The sequence below is a fragment of the Zea mays genome, chromosome 7 (assembly GCF_902167145.1).
Source record: "Zea mays cultivar B73 chromosome 7, Zm-B73-REFERENCE-NAM-5.0, whole genome shotgun sequence".
Taxonomy (NCBI): Eukaryota; Viridiplantae; Streptophyta; class Magnoliopsida; order Poales; family Poaceae; genus Zea; species Zea mays.
This window is the reverse complement of record NC_050102.1, coordinates 149,292,576-149,313,541: the sequence shown is the minus strand read 5'-3', so window position 1 is coordinate 149,313,541 and position 20,966 is coordinate 149,292,576. Positions and strand designations below refer to the sequence as shown.

The window sequence follows — 20,966 nt, the reverse complement described above, 5'->3', positions numbered from 1 at the left end:
GCCTCGGGTTCGCGTGGCAGCCGCTCCGCTAAAATTCACCGGACTGTCCGGTGTGCACCGGACTGTCCGGTGTACCAGCGGAGCAACGGCTCTTTTCGGCGCCAACGGCTCCCTGCGGTGCATTTAATGCGCGCGCAGCGCGCGCAGACGTCAGACATGCCCATACCGGTGCACCGGACATCAAACAGTACATGTCCGGTGTGCACCGGACACCCAGGCGGGCCCACAAGTCAGAAGCTCCAACGGTCAGAATCCAACGGCAGTGATGACGTGGCAAGGGGCACCGGACTGTCCGGTGTGCACCGGACTGTCCGGTGCGCCATCGAGCAGACAGGCTCCCAACGGCCACATTTGGTGGTTGGGGCTATAAATACCCCAACCACCCCACCATTCATTGCATCCAAGTTTTCCACTTCTCAACTACTACAAGAGCTCTAGCATTCAATTCTAGACACACTAAAGAGAACAAATCCTCTCCAATTCCACACAAGGCTTTAGTGATTAGTGAGAGAGATTTGCCGTGTTCTTTTGAGCTCTTACGCTTGGATTGCTTCTTTTCTTTCTCACTTGTTCTTGAGATCAAAACTCCATTGTAATCAAGGCAAGAGGCACCAATTGTGTGGTGGCCCTTGCGGGGAAGTTTTGTTCCCGGCTTTGATTTGAGAAGAGAAGCTCACTCGGTCCGAGGGACCGTTTGAGAGAGGGAAGGGTTGAAAGAGACCCGGCCTTTGTGGCCTCCTCAACGGGGAGTAGGTTTGCGAGAACCGAACCTCGGTAAAACAAATCCGTGTGTCTCACTTCATTATTCTCTTGCGATTTGTTTTGCGCCCTCTTTCGCGGACTCGTTTATATTTCTAACGCTAACCCGGCTTGTAGTTGTGTTTATATTTGTAAATTTCAGTTTCGCCCTATTCACCCCCCCTCTAGGCGACTATCAAGAACGCCACCGCCTGCTCGGACCTGATGCTGTTCAGAGGTCGGACCTCGATCCACTTGGAGAATTTGTCGATGGCGACCAGCAGGTGCGTGTAGCCCCCGGGCGCCTTCTGCAAGGGACCGACGAGGTCCAGACCCCACACAGCAAAGGGCCAGGTGATGGGTATCGTCTGCAGAGCCTGAGCGGGCAGGTGGGTCTGCTTCGCATAGAATTGGCACCCTTCGCAGGTGCGGACAATTCTAGTGGCGTCAGCCACCGCCGTTGGCCAGTAGAAGCCTTGCCGGAAAGCATTCCCGACTAGGGCTCGAGGCGCTGCGTGATGGTCGCAAGCCCCCGAGTGTATCTCTTGCAGGAGTTCCTAACCTTCGGCGATGGAGATGCATCGCTGGAGGATGCCCGAGGGGCTGCGGTGGTAGAGCTCCTTCTCATCGCCCAGCAAGATGAACGACTTGGCGCGTCGCGCTACCCGCCGAGCCTCGGCTTGGTCGAGGGGTAGCTCTCCTTGGCGGAGATATTGCAGGAACGGGGTCTGCCAATTTCGATCAGGCGTGGCCCCGCTCTGCTCCTCCTCGACGTGCAGTGCCTCGCCCTCGGGGGCCGAGGGTACCTCGGGCTGAACCGAGGGCGCCTCGGGCCGAGCTGAGGGTGCCTCAGGCCAAGCCGAGGGTACCTCGGGCTGGACCGAGGGTGCCTCAGGCTCGGGCGTGTCGTCGATCTTGACGGAGGGTTGATGCAGATCCCAGGAGAAGACGTCCGGGGGAACCGTCGTTCGCCCCGAGGCTATTTTTGCCAGGTCATCCGCAGTCTCGTTGTAGCGCCGAGCGATGTGGTTAAGCTCGAGCCCGTAGAACTTGTCTTACAGGCGCCGAACCTCATCGCAGTAGGCCTCCATCTTCGGGTCGTGGCAGTGGGAGTTCTTCATGACTTGGTCGATGACGAGCTGCGAGTCACCGCGGGCGTCGAGGCGTCTGACCCCTAGCTCGATGGCGATCCGCAACCCGTTGACCAGAGCCTCGTACTCAGCCACATTGTTGGACGCCGGGAAATGGAGGCGTAGCACGTAGCGTTGGTGTTTCCCGAGGGGCGAGATGAAGAGCAGGCCCGCGCCGGCTCCCGTCTTCATCGGCGACCCGTCGAAAAACATGGTCCAGAGCTCCGGTTGGATCGCAGCCGTCGACAGCTGGGTGTCGACCCATTCGGCTACGAAGTCCGCCAATACCTGGGACTTGATAGCCTTCCGAGGGGCGAACGAGACTGTCTCGCCCATGATTTCCACCGCCCACTTTGCAATCCTGCCCGAGGCCTCTCGGCACTGGATGATCTCCCCCAGGGGGAAGGATGACACCACAGTTACCGGATGAGACTCGAAGTAGTGTCGCAACTTCCGCCTTGTCAGGATCACTGCATACAGCAGCTTCTGGACTTGTGGGTAGCGAATCTTGGTCTCGGAGAGTACCTCGCTGACGAAGTAGACTGGCCTCTGAACGGGCAATGCATGCCCCTCTTCTTGCCTCTCGACCACAATCGCGGCGCTAACCACCTGAGTGGTCGCGGCGACGTAGACCAAGAGGGCTTCTCCATCAGCTGGGGGCACCAAGATAGGCGCCTTTGTGAGGAGCGCCTTCAGGTTCCCGAGAGCTTCCTCGGCCTCAGGGGTCCAAGCGAAACACTCGGCCTTCCTCAAGAGGCGGTACAGAGGCAGACCTCTTTCGCCGAGGCGTGAGATGAAGCGGCTCAGGGCCGCGAGACATCCCATGACCCTCTGTACGCCTTTTAAGTCCTTGATGGGCCCCATGCTGGTGATAGATGCGATCTTCTCCGGGTTGGCTTCGATGCCCCGCTCGGAGACGATGAACCCCAAGAGCATGCCCCGGGGCACCCCGAAGACACACTTCTCGGGATTGAGCTTGACGCCTTTCGCTTTGAGACATCGGAATGTCACTTCAAGGTCGGAGAGGAGGTCGGAGGCCTTCCTTGTCTTGACTACGATGTCATCGACGTAGGCCTCGACTGTGCGACCGATGTGTTCGCCGAACACATGGTTCATGCACCGCTGGTACGTCGCGCCCGCATTCCTCAAACCGAACGACATGGTGACATAGCAGTACATGCCGAAGGGCGTGATGAAAGAAGTCGCGAGCTAGTCGGACTCTTTCATCTTGATTTGGTGATACCCTGAGTAGGCATCGAGGAAGGACAGGGTTTCACACCCAGCAGTGGAATCCACGATTTGATCGATGCGAGGCAGAGGGTAGGGAACCTTCGGACATGCTTTGTTGAGACCAGTGTAGTCTACACACATCCGCCATTTCCCCCCTTTCTTTCTCACAAGCACAGGGTTGGCAAGCCATTCGGGATGGAATACCTCTTTGATGAACCCTGCTGCCATTAGCTTGTGGATCTCCTCGCCTATCACTCTGCGCTTCTCCTCGTCGAATCGGCGCAGAGGCTGCCTGACGGGTCGGGCTCCGGCCCGAATATCCAGCGAGTGCTCGGCGACATCCCTCGGTATGCCGGGCATGTCCGAGGGACTCCACGCAAAGACGTCGGCGTTTGCGCGGAGAAAGTCGACGAGCACTACTTCCTATTTGGGGTCGAGCCCGGAACCGATCCGGATCTGCTTGGTGGTGTCGCCACTGGGGTCGAGAGGGACGGCCTTGACCGTCTCCACTGGCTCGAAGTTGCCGGCATGGCGCTTCACGTCGGGCACCTCTTTGGAGAGGCTTTCCAGGTCGGCGATGAGGGCCTCGGACTCGGCGAGGGCCTCAGCGTACTCCACGCACTCCACGTCGCATTCGAACGCGTGTTTGTACGTGGGGCCGACGGTGATGACCCCGTTGGGGCCCGACATCTTGAGCTTCAGGTAGGTGTAGTTGGGGACGGCCATGAACTTCGCGTAGCATGGCCTCCCCAGTACCGCGTGGTAGGTTCCTCGGAACCCGACCACCTCGAACGTCAAAGTCTCCCTTCGGAAGTTGGAGGGCGTTCCGAAGCAGACGGGAAGGTCGAGTCGTCCGAGGGGCTGGACGCGCTTCCCGGGAATGATCCCGTGGAAGGGCGCAGCGCCTGCTCGGACGGAGGACAGATCGACGCGCAGGAGCCTGAGGGTCTCAGCGTAGATGATGTTGAGGCAGCTGCCCCTGTCCATCAGGACCTTGGTGAGCCTGACGTCGCCGACGATGGGGTCGACGACGAGCGGGTATTTCCCCGGGCTCGGCACGTGGTCGGGGTGGTCAGCTTGGTCGAAGGTGATGGGCTTGTCGGACCAGTCTAGGTAGACTGGCGCCGCCACCTTCACCGAGCAGACCTCCCGGCTCTCTTGCTTGCGATGCCGAGCCGAGGCATTCGCCACATGCCCACCGTAGATCATGAAGCAGTCGCGGACCTCGGGGAACTCTCCTGCTTGGTGATCTTCCTTCTTGTCGTCGTCGCGGGCCCTGCCACCGACAAGGTCCGCGTCGGCGGCGTCGCGTTTCGCCTGCGACTTCTTCTTGCCTTTCTTCTTGGCGCCGCGCGGAGTTGACGCCTCGGGAGCATCTTCCGATGGGCGGCCCTGGGGCTGCTTGTCCTTTCGGAAGATAGCCTCGACCGCCTCCTGGCCAGAGGCGAACTTGGTGGCGATGTCCATCAGCTCGCTCGCCCTGGTGGGGGTCTTGCGACCCAACTTACTCACCAGGTCGCGGCAGGTGGTGCCGGCAAGGAACGCGCCGATGACATCCGAGTCGGTGATGTTGGGCAGCTCGGTGCGCTGCTTCGAGAATCGCCGGATGTAGTCCCGGAGAGACTCTCCCGGCTGCTGCCGGCAGCTTCGGAGGTCCCAGGAATTCCCGGGGCGCACGTACGTGCCCTGGAAATTACCGGTGAAGGCTTGGACCAAGTCATCCCAGTTGGAGATCTGCCCCGGAGGCAGATGCTCCAACCAGGCGCGAGTAGTGTCGAAGAGGAACAGGGGGAGGTTGCGGATGATGAGGTTGTCGTCGTCCGTTCCACCCAGTTGGCAGGCCAGGCGGTAGTCCGCGAGCCACAGTTCCGGTCTCGTTTCCCCCGAGTACTTTGTGATAGTAGTCGGGGGTCGGAACCGGGTCGGGAACGGCGCCCGTCGGATGGCCTGACTGAAGGCCTGCAGACCGGGTGGTTCGGGCGAGGGACTCCGATCCTCCCCGCTGTCGTAGCGTCCCCCACGCCTGGGGTGGTAGCCTCGGCGCACCCTTTCGTCGAGGTGGGCCCGACGGTCGCGACGATGGTGCTCGTTGCCGAGGTGGCCCGGGGCCGCAGGCGCGGTGTTGCGCGTGCGCCCGGTGTAGACCGAGGCTTCCCGCATGAATCGGGAAGTCGCGGCATGAGGTTCCGAGGGGTATCCATGCCTTCGGGAGGCAGAGCTCTCGGCCCGTCGGACTGCAGCGCCTTCCAGGAGATTTTTGAGCTCTCCCTGGATTCGCCGACCCTCGGTGGTTGATGGCTCCGGCATCGCGCGGAGGAGCATCGCTGCGGCGGCCAGGTTCTGACCGACCCCACTGGATGCGGGTGGCGGCCCGACCCTGACGTCGTTGGCGACGCGGTGCTGGAAACCCTGGGGCAGGTGACGTATTTCTCCGGCCGGGGGTTGGCCCGCCCATACCTGCCCGACGTCCCGGCGGATCGGCTCAAGCGCTCCTGCTCCCTCGTCGAGCCTGGCCTGCGCCCCGCGGACTTGCTCGAGCTGTGGGTCGTGACCCCCCGCTGGAACGGGGACCACAGCTAGCTCCCGCGGGATGTCAGCGCGAGGCACCGGCCTAGGGAGATCACCGTCCTCCGGCATGCCGAGATGGTTGCCTTCGGAGGGATCCCCTAGCTCGATGTGGAAACATTCGCGGCTTGGGCCGCAGTCCTCGTCGTCGAGGCTGCGGCTACCGTCGGAACAGTCGGAGAGGCAGTAGTCACATGCGGTCATAAAGTCCCGCATGGCACTGGGGTTGCCAAATCCAGAGAAATCCCAACAGATGCTGGGATCGTCATCTTCCTCGGACCCAGAGGGCCCGTAGGTCGAGACGTCCGTCAATCGGTCCCAAGGCGACCGCATACGAAACCCCAGAGGGGTTGCACTCGCCTCAACGAGAGCGCCCGCCAAAGCGAGGTCGCTAGGCGGGTTGAGGCTGAGTCGAAATGACGTAGGATGGGAATCGGTCGGTACCTTTTGGTCGACGAGCAGCGACATAGTCACGTCGGGGACTGATTGCACTGTCGTCTCAGGTACGAGGGCGACGTCCTGCAAGCTCTCCGCGAGCGCGCTGGCGTCGTCCACTTGCTCGGGATTGGCGTGTCGCGGGGGGACAGCGCTCGCCTTCATCTCAAACGCGAGGTCGACGCCCGACGCGCCCCCCGTTGGGGCGCTGGGACGTCGATTCGCTCGACAGCCGACGAAGCGCGGCCTCCCGCTTGGCCTTGGTTGCCCCGCCTCCTCCTCCGTTGGCGGGGGAGAGGACGGGGCGAGCTCGAATGTTGTTCTTCCACCACGCGGGGAAGATGTCGTCGATTCCGTCGCCGGCGGACGGGTTGTCGGCCGCCATTGTCGTTGTCGCGCGGCGGTGGAAGGAGTATCATGTCGTAGCTGCCGTCGAAGGACATGAACTCAAGACTCCCGAAACGGAGCACCGTCCCGGGCCGGAGAGGTTGCTGGAGACTGCCCATCTGGAGCCCGACGGGAAGCTGTTCGTCAACACGCAGCAGGCCCCTACCTGGCGCGCCAACTGTCGGCGTTTCGAGACCCGGGGGGTCCCTAAGCCGACGAGTGAATGTGCCGCGTGCCCCAGCCCAGATGGGTCGAGCGCGTGGGCGAGCGCGAAGGGGGGAAGCGAGGTGGCCGGAGACGGGCGTGAGAGAGGTGGAAATCCCGCGACCTTCGTGTTCGTCCCGCGCCCAGGTCGGGTGCGCTTGCAGTAGGGGGTTACAAGCGTCCACGCGGGTGAGGGAAGCGAGTGGCCCCAAGAGAGCGACTGGCTCGTCCTCGTCCCTGCGCGGCCAACCTTCTCTAAGAAGGCCCTGGTCCTTCCTTTTATAGGCGTAAGGAGAGGATCCAGGTGTACAATGGGGGTGTAGCAGAGTGCTACGTGTCTAGCGGGGGAGAGCTAGCGCCCTAAGTACATGCCAATGTGGCAGCCGGAGAGATCTTGGCACCCAGCTGGTGTGGTGTCGTGGCTGTCGGAGGAGCGGCGGAGCCTGGCGGAGGGACAGCTGTCGGAGCGGTTGAGTCCTTGCTGACGTCCTCCTGCTTCCGTAAGAGAGCTGAGAGCCGCCGTCGTCACAGAGCTTGCGGGGCGCCATCATTGCCTATCTGGCAGAGCTAGCCAGATGGGACATCAGTCTTGTTCTCCGCGGCCCGAGTCGGCTCGGGGTAGAGTGATGATGGCGCTTCCTGCTGACGTGGCTGGCCTGCGCTCTAGGTTGGGCGTCGTGGAGGCTCCTCCGAAGCCGGGGTCGAGTCTGTCTTCTATGGCCGAGGCCGAGTCCGAGCCCCTGGGTCGGGCGAGGCGGAGGTTGTTCGGTAGAGGCCAGGGCGGAGTCCAAGCCCTGGGGTCGGGTGAAGCGGAGTTCGTCGTCTTCTGGGGCTGAGCCCGAGTCCGAGCCCTGGATAGGGCGGAGCGGAGTTCGCCGTCTTCCGGGACTTAGCCCGAGTCCGAGCCCTGGGTCGGGCGGAGCGAAGTTCGCCGTCTTCCGGGACTTAGCCCGAGTCCGAGCCCTGGGGTCGGGCGGAGCGGAGTTCGCCGTCTTCCGGGGCTTAGCCCGAGTCCGAGCCCTGGGTCGGGCGGAGCGGAGTTCGCCGTCTTCCGGGGCTTAGCCCGAGTCCGAGCCCTGGGTCGGGCGGAGCGGAGTTCACCGTCTTCCGGGGCTTAGCCCGAGTCCGAGCCCTGGGTCGGGCGGAGCGGAGTTCGCCGTCTTCCGGGGCTTAGCCCGAGTCCGAGCCCTGGGTCGGGCGGAGCGGAGTTCGCCGTCTTCCGGGGCTTAGCCCGAGTCCGAGCCCTGGGTCGGGCGGAGCGGAGCTTCCTATGGTGCCTTTGGCAGGGCCTGACTGCCTGTCAGTCTCACTCTGTCAAGTGACACTGCAGTCGGAGTGGCGCAGGCGGCGCTGTCCTTCTGCCAGACCGGTCAGTGGAGCGGCGAAGTGATGGCGGTCACTTCGGCTATGCCGGGGGGCGCGCGTCAGGATAAAGGTGTCAGGCCACCTTTGCGTTAAATGCTCCTGCGACTCGGTCGGTCGGCGCGGCGATTTAGTCAGGGTTGCTTCTTAGCGAAGGCAAAGCCTCGGGCGAGCCGGAGATGTGTCCGCCGTTGGAGGGGGGCCTCGGGCGAGACGGAAATCCCTCGGGGTCGGCTGTCCTTGTCCGAGGCTAGGCTCGGGCGAGGCGTGATCGAGTCGCTCCACTACACCAAAATAGTAAACTTCCTAGAGCCTAAACCCTAGGAAGTTAGGCCTAAACTCTAGGAAGTTAGCGAAACTCTCGGAAGTTAAGCCATCCCGTCGGAAGTTTGGCTCTCGAAATTTTTTTGTCGGAGGTTAGCTTAACTTCCTAGAGGGCTCTAGGAAGTTAGTTAACTTCCTACGGCCTGCTAAGTCTCTCGGAAGTTAGTAGATTCTCGGAAGTTAGTAGTTTCACACCGTCAGCGCCGTCAGCTGGCTAACTTCCTACGCGTAACTTCCTACGGCTGACTGTAGCCTCTAGGAAGTTAGCTGGCTAACTTCCTACGGCTGACTGTAGCCCCTAGGAAGTTAGCTGCCTAACTTCCTACGACTGACTGTAGCCTCTAGGAAGTTAGCTGTCTAACTTCCTACGGCTGACTGTAGCCTCTAGGAAGTTAGCTGTCTAACTTTACGGCTGACTGTAGCCTCTAGGAAGTTAATTTGGCCAGCATTACAAATGCTGTTTATATTTTACACCACATTGCACAAAATAACAAATATATCAACAGCTACATAACACAACAGATTATCACATAAAACATCTCACACACAATCACATAACAATATTTAAATCCATAGTCTCATCAATTATTACATCACAAAAGTCTCATCCATAGTCTCATCATCACAAAAGTCTCACAAATATCATCATCCAGTACTAATAAAAGACAATATCTCATACATAGTCATAATAAAAGTCTCAAGTATCAGAACACAATAACATGGAAGCTCACAGTCGCCGATCACCATCGATACCTCCACTATTCAAGAGGGTATCGACAAAGTCTAACCCGTCCTCTTGTTCATGCGTCGGCAAGGTAGCTGGAGGGGTCTAATATAAATGTACAAATGACATTTGCTCAGTTACATCAAAATATACTAACAACAACTAAATGATGATAAATATGCATACCTGATGTTTGGTAGATGGAGATGTAGGTATAGGTGGAGGTGAAGACCAAGGATAATGGACGGGAGGTGGTGGGGGGGGGGCACCGGGACATGTATCCCTTGGGCCTGTGCTAGTTGCTACAAATTTGTCGAACTCATTCACATCAGCATTTTAAATAAATACATATCTTAAAGTGAAAGCTATTATGTTTTGAACTTACTTGTATGAGTGTTTGCTGTTGCTGAATCTGTGTAGCATAATATTCATGTTGCGCAGCTTGTTGCTTCAAGTAATCCTGATGTCGCCTAAGTTCTTCTCGCAGTTGCTCCACTTCTGCTGGATCTTGAGTGGAGCGACGGGAGCTACGAGCAGCAGACCTCGATGAACCTCCACGCTGAACCCTAACCTGGCTCGAGTCGATGACGTTAGCAAACATTGTGTACCTACAAAACAAGTAACATCACGACAGGATTAAGAATACATGTATTGCACTCAACCAATGAAACAATATAAGATATGTAGAGTCCTCACCTTCCATGAGCTTTTCCACCACTTGCATACACAGCCTGAGGATCAATAGGTGAGGTCCTCCAGTCATAGTCTGGTCCGTGCTGACTAGTCATCGCCTCGCCATATGCAGCCTCATACAAAAGAACAATGCAATCTTACATACAAAAATCCATATAAACAGAACCTACCAAACATTTCCAAACACTCACCACACGATCTGTTGCCTTTTGGCTGCACAACACATCTGGATTTGCAGGATCTGGTCCTCTGTGCCCCCTAAGGTATATTTGAACATCACTGGGCACTGCACCAGTGCTAGCTTCCTGTATGTACATTTGACAAACACTATAACCAGAAATTACAGCAAGTCAACTACAATCAACGAAAATGGCTTAAACTGTACTTACCATTCGTTTTGCCAAACGAAAGTGATCATCACCTCCATACCTATGATACGACTCGGTTCCACGATTGGAACTGTGTCGCACAGACTTTGCCTTGAATTCAGCCGAAGCCCAGTAACGACATAACGCATGCCAAGCAGCATCATTGGCAGCTATCCATGGAATCGAATGCTACATGAACACAATTCATTTATAAGTAACTGTAATATCTAGAAGCAATGGAAATTTTTTCAACACAAGCAAAAACATCCATTACCTCAAGATATTGTTGCTCAGTCATATCGAGTCCATACTGTGTCGCCTCATTCTTACTCTCTGGACGTCGCCCTTCACTACCAAACATGGCTTGACTAATCACCTGGATTCGAGCATAGTACATCATATCCCCAACAACACTTGCCGCATTCCTATGGAACACGGAGTGTGCGTGTTCCGTATGAGTATCTCCTTCAGGCAACTTGTAATGTTTCTAAAAAAAGAAGCATAGTCAAAATCAATAATATGATAGCTTAACAAAAAATTACAACTTGTCGTATTCCTATCGAGATTACAACTTAACAAAAAAATTTAACATACCCAGAAGTCGTGCCAAACTGCAGCTTGTGCATTCCCATGTTGCGCATTTATTGCAAGGGCATATTGATCCCATCTTGTGACAGGGACCTCCTTACCATCCTCTATCACCAATCCAGGCCATTTCATACGACATATGTTGCCCAACACTTTCTTTACTTGCCTTCGACGACCTGTGCCAGTGAAACTACTATCCACCCAAGCCCTAAGAGCACAAGAACAATTATCAAATACAAAATGTAGTCGTGTAATAGTGTAAGATATAAGAACAAAGCAAGGATACTCTTACCCATCTCCAGTTGGTATTATCTCAACCCTATCAACTGGTTCTTTAGGAGGGGGGACCCAACTAGTTCTCCGCGGCTTCCGGACCCGTGAAGACCCTCCAACTCCCCCACTTCCAAAACCACAAGCTTCTCCTTCCCTTGACCCACTAGCTCCCCCAACTCCTGACCCTCCATCTCTTGGCCATCCACTTGCATCCTCAGGCCATTCACGCCATCCACTATGGCTATCATGTCCAAAACCACCAGTATCATGGCATCCCCACCCTGTCTCCGCCTCCTCTGTCTCTACCTCATCATCATCTCCCACCTGTCTCCCCTCCTCTGTCTCTACCTCATCATCATCTCCCACCTGTCTCCCCTCCTCTGTCTCTACCTCATCATCAACATTTCCCACCTGTCTCCCCTCCTCTGTCTCTACCCCATCTTCAGACTCATCCTACAAACATTACATTGCATTGCAAAACAAATATTATATTAATAATTTAGTTATAAGAACTCATACAAATATTACATTGCAAAACAAATATTGGTTACCTCATTCCTCTGAACGACAACTGTCTGACCCTGCAACTCTGGAACATGCTCCAACAAAGCTCTACGCCTACTCGAGCTGGAACTAGTGCCCTTAAACACTAAGTCCTCCTTTCTCATAACATAGGACGCTCTCTTCGCAAGTCCCTTAGTGAACTGCTTCACCTTTTTAGACACCCTGTTATTAGAACAAAATCACATTAGTAAATGAGGATAATGTAAATGAACATAAAGTAAATGAACATAATGTATTGAAAACAATAATAAATACATAATTACTTTTTAGTCGTATTCGAAATCAGGATCAAATTGTTTCCTTCGATTCGATGTTTTCTTCTTTGACTTTCGTTTCCTTTTGTTAGGACTTACTACATCTTCCGAATCTCCCACTAAGGATTCTGGCAAAACCTCAGTATCTATATTAAAATTGGTTGGGAGTTCATCTTCTTGATAAATTTCTTCAACTTCTGTCTCGAACCATTCACCCTTGTTGTGTAACCGTTCACGAGGATTAACTTTGTACACTACCCACGTGGCTTCCAGCTTTGTACATGGATATGGTATGTAGTACACCTGGTCAACTTGGTGAGCAAGAACAAATTTGCTACATGCATTTGTTTTGAGCTCATGTTTGACTTCTACCATGCCAAATTGGTTTTCTACAGTCCCTTGATTAGGATCAAACCAATCACATTTGAAAAACACCACCTTAAGATTTTTGCTACCAGCAAAGTCGTACTCGAGTATGTCATTAATAACTCCATAATAATTCATCTCTCTTCCACGATCATCGACTGCCCTGCATACAACTCCAGTATTTCTTGTCGTCGCAAATGGACGAGTAGACTCAAATTTGGCCGAACGAAAACGAAACCCCTTAATGTCGTAACGACCGTAACTTCTGACTTTTACGATTGCGTAAGACATCTGAAGCAAGTCCTCGTCTAAATTTGGAATTTTATCACACTGTCAATTAGATAGTGAAATTAGATTTCTTAAACATAATATATAAAGTAGAATAATAGTGTTAATTTATTTACATGAGCTCGGAACCAATTAATGAAATTGGGCTTCCCAAGTCTTCCTCGAAGTGCATTTTCATACTGCCTCGAGGACAATTTCTCATTAAGTCGCGATTGGAATTCTCTGTTACAACAAATAAACAATAGCGTATTAAGTCACGATTACTACATAGATACACAAATGACAAATTTCATCTTACTTGAAATACGGAGTCATCTCATCCATATTTTCATACATATAGAGCAAAGCATCCAACTTTTCTTCGCGCTCGGGATGATATTCGGTGGATGCTCCGACAGTCTTGCCCTCAATCTCAAAAATTTGGAGATTGTTGTGAGTCCCTACTTTGTCATCATGATACCTCAATGTAGGGGCATTGATATTGTGCTCGTCTGCAAAGTATACACTCGTGAACGCTGCTACCTCTTTATATTTGAATTCTTCAGCTATGCACCCTTCAACTCTTCCTTTGTTACCAACCATAGAACTAAGTTTCTTTAATGCCCTTTCAATATGATACATCCACCTGTATTGCACAGGACCTCCAACCTTAGCTTCATATGGAAGGTGGACAAGTAGATGTTGCATTGGATTGAAGAATCCTGGGGGGAATATTTTTTCCAACTTGCATATAAGGACAGGAATTTCTGTCTCTAGCTTCTCCATCACATCTTTCTTTATTTCTTTGGCACAAAGTTGTCTATAAAAGTAGCTTAATTCAGCTAACGCCTTCCAAATACTGACATTGAAGTACCCACGAAACATTATAGGGAGGAGTCTTTCCATCATTATGTGATAATCATGGCTCTTCAATCCAGTTATTTTATTTGTATTCAAGTTCACAGCTCTCCTAAACCCTGCCGCATAACCATCTGGGAATTTCAAATTTTTCAACCATTCCATTACTTCTTTCTTCTGTTTAGGTTTTAGACAAAATTGAGCATGTGGCTTTTTTCCATTTTCGTCGAGTTCCTGGCTTGGTCGGTTACAAAGTTTTGCTAAGTCTTTTCTAGCCTTTATATTGTCTTTTGTTTTGTCGCCCAGATTCATGCAAGTACTTAGAATGCTTTCACCAACATTACGTTCCTGATGCATAACGTCAATGTTATGCATCAGAATCAATGTATTAACATATGGGAGTTCCCATAAACCACATTTATGGGTCCAGTTATGCTCAGTTCCAAACCCGATGTATCCATCACCACTTTCTTTCTCTTTCAAATTATTAAGCATAGCCTCAATCTCAAGTCCGCTCAGACGCCTGGGCGGTCCCTTTGTCACGATAGTGCCCTTCTTAAAGGTGTTAACCTCGAACCTATACGGGTGAGTTTGGGGTAAGAAGCATCTGTGGCAATCAAAGTAACAGATCTTCCCCCCAAACTCAAGGCGAAAACAATCTGTATCCTTGCCACATATTGGACATGTTAGAATTCCATGACAGCTCCATCCAGCAAATAAACTGTATGCCATGAAATCATGAATGGACCACAAATATGCAACTCGGAGTGTGAATCTCTCCTTTTTGTAGCAATCGTATGCTTCAACACCTTCCCATAACTTTTTGAGATCATCGATCAAGGGTTGCATCATCACATTCAGCCCTTTCCCAGGATGGTCTGGTCCAGGAATAATTAGGGAAAGAAACATGTAATCATATTTCATGCACAGATGAGGTGGAAGGTTGTATGGAATAACAAATACAGGCCAACAAGAATATGATGCTGCATTTGTATTGAAAGGTGTAAACCCATCTGTTGCCAACCCAATTCGAATATTTCTCGCTTCACTAGCAAATTCTGGATCAAAGTCATCTAGAGCCTTCCACGCATCACTGTCAGATGGGTGTGTCATCACATGAGTGTCCTCTCGTTCATGTTCTTTGTGCCATCTCATGTGCCTAGCTGTGTTTCTCGAAAGAAACAAACGCTTAAGACGAGGCGCAAGAGGCATGTAACGAAGTTGCTTTTGAGCTATCGTTGATGTGACCATTTCACCATCATCGTTTTTTACCTCTACATATCTCGACTTGCCACACTGACACTTCTTATCATTCTGATGATCCTTCCAGAAAAGCATACAATTATCTGGACAAACATCGATTTTTTGATAGTCCATACCTAGACCAGAGAGCAGTTTCCTGCATTGATACACGTCTTTCGGCATCTTTTTGATTTGGTGGAAACACTTAGCTGATTAAGATCAAGAGCTCGTTGTAACAATTGTTCGAGAACACGTACTTAGACTTAATAGCCATAAGTCGAGTCACGAAAGCAAGGATGGAAACTTTTGTGTGTTCATGCAATGGTTCTTCTGCAGCCTTAAGGAGGTCAAAGAACTTTTTAACATCTGGAGGTAGCTCCTTACTATGTGGTGGAAACACAAAATCAGGATCCTCCCTTAAATCTTGAAGCATCTCTTCCATTCTATCATATTCCACGTCATCATTGTTGTGGGCTTCAAACACATTTTCACGGGGCAACTCCTCGCCGTGATACACCCAGACTTCATAGTTAGGCATGTAGCCATATTTGCAAAGGTGTCCCGACAGAGTTCTCTTGTCTTGGCATCTACAAACCCGACACATACTACATGGACATCGCACATCCGTGCCTCTTGACAAAGCAAAAGCACGATCAATAAAATTCTCTGTCTTTCTTATCCACTCCATCGAGGGATGATTCATACGCCAACCTTCATACATCCATCGACGGTCCTCACCCACCATATTTGATGCTAAAATAAAATAACACGTGATTTATAAATTTTCACGATAAGCTTAATTAACCTAACTATATGCAGCGGTTAGCCACCATATTATTAATCAAACATAAACTTAATTTTAGCCATAACATACAAGATTAATTTTAGCCATAACATACAAGATTAATTTTCATCGAAGGTCCTCACCCACCATATTATTAATCAAACATAAACTTTATTTTAGCCATAACATACAAGATTAATTTTAGCCATAACATACAAGATTAATTTTCATCGAAGGTTCTCACCCACCATATTATTAATCAAACATAAACTTAATTTTAGCCATAACATAGAAGATTAATTTTAGCCATAACATACAAGATTAATTTTAGCCATAACATACAAGATTAATTTTAATCGAAGGTCCTCACCCATCATATTATTAATCAAACATAAACTTAATTTTAGGCATAACATACAAGATTAATTTTAGCCATAACATACAAGATTAATTTTAGTCATAACATACAAGATTAATTTTCATCGAAGGTCCTCACCCACCATATTATTAATCAAACATAAACTTAATTTTAGCAATAACATACAAGAGTTTAGCATAGCTAAACTATATGCAGCGGTTAGCCAATCAAGTTAATTAACCTAACTACCTACGACATTATTTGAGTAAACTCTCGGAAGTTAGCACATTGAATAAAAAAATAAAAAAAGTATAAACACGGTACCTGACGGTTGCAGCGGGTGCGGATCGATGATTTGGGTCAGGGACGTCCACGGCGGGGTCGGTGGCTGCGCAGCGGGCGCCGACGGGCGGGGTGGACGGGGGGCGGGGCTGTCGGGGCGGGCTCCTCGTGGACGGGCGCTGCCGGGGGTGGGAGAGACGGTCGCTGGTGGGAGCTGCTGGGGGCGAGCGCTGCCGGGGCGTGCTCCTCGGGGGCAGACGCAGGCGGGCAGCAAATCCTCGGTGCCGGGACCGCGGCCGCAGTTGGGAGAGCCGCTACTTGGGGCCGGGCCGGCGGACGTGGCTGGCGCGGCTGGCGGCGGCGCTCCTCGGGGCCGAGCCGGCTGGCACGGCTGGCGGCGGCGCTCCTCGGGGCAAGGTCGGCTGCGCGTCTGGCGGCCGCTACTCGGGGCCGGGTCGGCGGGCGTGGCTGGCGCGGCTGGCGGCGGCGCTCCTCGGGGCAAGGTCGGCTGCGCGTCTGGCGGCGGCGGTGGAGCTCCTCGTGGCCGGGCCGGCGGGCGCGGCCGGCGGGGCTGGGACGGCGGGCGCGGCCGGCGGGGCCGGGGCGAGCAGGCGCGGCCGGCGGCGGCCGGTGCGGGCGGCGGCCGGGAAGAAGGGCTGGGGCGGCGCGGCGGTAAAAAAGTAGAATGGCGCGGTCGAGAAGATATTTTCTGAAAGGTGAGAGAAGAGGGAGCTAAAAGCTAAAAACCGTAACTTCCGAGAGTTTATGCTTTGCCTCTAGGAAGTTACTTAACTTCCTACAGCCGGCTGTAGGAAGTTAGATTTTCGTTTGACCGGTCAACAGATGAATCCTAACTTCCTAGAGGAGGCCGTAGGAAGTTATATGGGCAGCTAACTTCCTAGAGCCAGCCGTAGGAAGTTATGTTTTCGGTTGACTGGTCAACAGCTCAAAGCTAACTTCCTAGAGGAGGCCGTAGGAAGTTATCTGGGTAGCTAACTTCCTAGAGCCAGCCGTAGGAAGTTAGCTATTCTATTGGCTTGTGAACGGATGAAACCTAACTTCCTAGAGGTGGCCGTAGGAAGTTAGTTAAGTTTCTACGGTTTTGTAACTTCCGACAGCCTTCATAAAAAACTGTAGGAAGTTCTGTTTATTTCCTAGAGGTATCAGTTGCCTCTCGGAAGTTATGTATTTCCTACGGTTTTATATAAAAGCTGTAGGAAGTTACAAAACCGTAGGAAGTGTATGATTTTGGTGTAGTGCTCGTATGGACTGATCCCTGACTTAATCGTACCCATCAGGCCTCTGCAGCTTTATGCTGATGGGGGTTACCAGCTGAGAATTAGGCGTCTTGAGGGTACCCCTAATTATGGTCCCCGACAGACCTCGCCGCTCTCCACGAACCGTTCTCGGAGGCGGAGGTTTTAGCGGCCATTGGGCAGCTCCCTGCCGACCGCGCCCCGGGCCCGGACGGGTTCACAGGTGCGTTCTACAAGGCCGCCTGGAATACCATCAAAGCTGATGTCCTCGCGGCGCTGAACTCCTTCCACTCTGGTCGCGGACGGGGGTTCGAGAAGCTGAACAATGGCTTAATAGTCCTGCTGCCGAAGAAGCCGGACGCGGTCACTCCCGGTGATTTTCGTCCTATTGCCATGGTGCACAGCTTTGGCAAGCTTGTGTCCAAGATCCTAGCTTTGAGGCTCGCACCTTTTATGCCGTGCCTCGTTTCCACAAATCAAACCGCCTTCGTGCGTAAGAGATCGATCCTCGACAGCTATAAGTATGTGCAGTGCGCCGCTGCTGTTTTTCGCAGGAGGAAAATACCGAAGCTCCTCCTCAAACTGGACATCTCCAAGGCGTTCGACTCCCTCGCTTGGAGTTTCTTGCTTGAGATCCTGCTGAAGCTCGACTTCAGTACTCGTTGGTGCAATTGGATTTCAGTCTTGCTGTCTACAGCTTCCTCCAGGATACTGCTAAATGGCGTTCCTGGGGCACCGATCACACATCGCAGAGGGGTGCGCCAGGGGGATGCCCTCTCTCCACTTCTCTTCATCATCGCCATGGAGGTTCTTAACAAGCTATTCTGCAAGGCGGACGATGCCGGGATCCTTAGACCACTTGGTCCGTCAGCTGTCAAATCCAGATGCAGCTTCTATGCAGATGACGTGATTTTATTCATGGAACCAGTCGTGGAAGAAGTCGAAGCCATCAAGAGCCTCCTGCTGCTATTTGGAGATTCCGCTGGCCTGAAGATCAATCTGGCCAAGTGCTCTGTGTCTCCTTTGTCAGGCCGTGAGACAGATCTCGCCGGCGTTGTGTGCTCATTGGGTTGCAAGATCGTCGAGTTGCCTGTCACTTACTTGGGCCTGCCGTTGCATTCGGGGGCCATCCCCAAGAACAAAGTACAAGGACTCGTGGACAAGGTGGCGGCCAGACTGCCAGCGTGGCGAGGATCGATGATGTCCCGTGGTGGTCGCCTTGTGTGGATTAAATCAGTCATGACGGCGGTGCCGATCTACGCGATGATGGCCAACGATATTCCAACTTGGGCGCGAGAGGAGATTGAGGCCTGCTGCAGACGCTTCTTGTGGGCGGGCGCGGACGCTTCTGTACGCGGCAAATGCGCCGTGGCCTGGCCCGTGGTCGCACGACCGTATGAGTTCGGCGGCCTTGGAGTATTGGATTTGCGCCTCATGGGCTTGGCTCTTCAGGTTCGCTGGCTTTGGCTTCAACGCAATCCCGCGGACGATGGCCGGGCCTGGACGGAGCTACCTCTGAAGGTCGCCCCAGAAGTCCGGTGCCTGTTCCATGCGTCTGCGAACTTTGAGGTCGGCAACGGGCAGCGGGCGTTGTTCTGGAAGGACAGGTGGGTCGCCGGTTCGTCGGTCGAAGACATCGCTCCTGCGCTGATTGGCCTCGTGGCCAAACGGACAAGATCGTCACAGTCCGTAGCCGTGGCCTTGCAAGGGAATCAATGGATCAGAGAACTGAGGGGAGGATTTTCGGTTCAGGCGATCTCTCAATACCTGAAGCTGTGGGACGCTGTGCGAGAGATCAACCTTTCTCCTTCGACCCCGGACAGGTTGTTGTGGCGTTGGTCGTCTGACGGCCATTTCAGTGTGCGATCGGCGTACCAGCTGCTCCATGAAGGCTCTCTCCACCTGCCCGAGATCGCGATCGTGTGGAAGACGTGGGCGCCGTTGAGGGTCAAAATCTTCTTGTGGCTTGCCTGGCGGAGGCGGCTCTGGACCGCAGACAGGCGACGGCGTCACGGACTCGATGCGAGAACCACTTGCTACCTCTGCAATACAGCGGAAGAAACTTGCGACCATCTACTGGCCACTTGCAGCTTCTCCCTTCGAGTTTGGGATGGCATTTTGTCGCAATTGGGGCTTCACAGACCGTCGCTAACGGACTGCAGTTCCGTCCTTGGTTGGTGGCAAAGAGTGCGGGAGCTGTGGCCACCGGGCGCCAGGAAGGGCGGTGATTCTCTCTTTGCGTTGGTGACTTGAGAAGTTTGGAAAGAGAGAAATGCAAGGTGCTTCCTGAGTGAGGCATCCTCAGTTGACGCCGTAGTTTCTTCCGCTCTTGGTGTTGCTAGCGAGTGGGTGAGAGCGGGCGCGAAAGCCCTTGGTTGTATTCTGAGCGAGTAGTCGGCTCTGTGTTGAGCTGGTTGGCCAGCTCTTGTTTTTGTATTTGTGTTCGCACTCTTCTTCTATTAACAAAGATGCGCAGCTCTCCTGCGTATTCGACAAAAAAAAACAACGTCAGGTAGAAACTGTTTCTAGAGCTATTCAATAAAAAAAAGTTGAGAGCAGTTTTCTGAACCTTAGGATAGGATAGAAACTCTTGGTCATAGTCAGCAACGCTTATGGTCCAGATGCCAGCAATCGGTAGGCCAGTAGTCTCTGGTCGGCCTGATATTTTATGCAAGTATCCACCTCGTCAGATATTATTTCCTCGCGTGATCTCGCATTCGCATATATCTTGACTACTTGTTAACGGGCGAGAGATCAGAGAAGATATTTTCTTCAGCGTCCGGTTGCGTATCTCCGGAGATAATCTCTACTACTTATTAAGAACGCAATAGTAGTCTGCCTCTGACGTGTTCTGCCTCCGACGCGTTCTGCCAGTGGCTGTTCTGCCTCCACCGGCCGACCGTGTATCCCGCGCAACAAAATGAACAATACATACACAGGTTTATAAGCCACGATCTGTTCCATCTCTCTCAGTGAGCAACATAAGATACACAGCTGCGCTTATAAGCCATGTTCTATCACTCTCAACAGCCGATGTGGCACTAATCAAATAAATGGCATACCAGCGCGCCTATGGCAGCGGTTCGTGCGGCCCAATAATTTTCGTGTGGACCTGAGGCCCATCGTCCCATCGTGCAGCCCACCGTCCCAGCGTGTAGCCCACCGTGCGGCCGACCTAATCCTTCTCAATCCTCGTCGGCGGCTCCAGCCATGGGCTCGCGCATCTTCCTCCACTGCGCTCAACTCCGGCGGCCTCCCCTCCCTCTCCTCCACCCCACCATCGGACTCCACCTCCTCCCTCACCGCACCGTCAAACTCTACCTCCCCAATGATGGACCCTGCGTCAGTGTCTCCGTTCATCTTCCCGTCAGTGTCTCTGTCCGTCTCCCCTCGACGCGATGCTCGCTCGCAAGTCGCAACGCAGCAACCGCTCTACGTCTTCTGCCAATCCGCTTCTACTCTACCCCGATCCCTAACCCATCTGCTCGCAGCCGCCACCTCCATGGCGGACGCCTCCACTCAACCGCTCACGTCCTCCTCATCTCTCTCAAATGCTCCCCTCCTCTCTCTCATGCCTCCGTGTCGCATGACTCTCTGGCGCTCGACTCCCTCCCCGAAATGGCGACTCCTTAGGCCGTCGGCGCCGCGTGCATCCTCCTCGCGCCGCCTCCTCGTGGTGGCACCAGCGTGTGTTGCGCCAACGGTGCGTTGTGG

At 53.2% G+C, this 20,966-nt stretch overlaps 1 long non-coding RNA gene across 1 annotated transcript; it reads right to left on the bottom strand.

Moving 5' to 3' along the window:
* Positions 1-9,665: 9,665 nt before the first annotated feature.
* On the bottom strand, positions 9,666-10,889 carry LOC109940878 (uncharacterized). Its single transcript, XR_002263599.1, has 5 exons — positions 10,755-10,889; positions 10,435-10,647; positions 9,984-10,349; positions 9,796-9,905; positions 9,666-9,707 (listed from the first exon to the last, which is right to left on the bottom strand). It is a non-coding gene; the product is annotated as an uncharacterized lncRNA (long non-coding RNA).
* Positions 10,890-20,966: the final 10,077 nt, after the last annotated feature.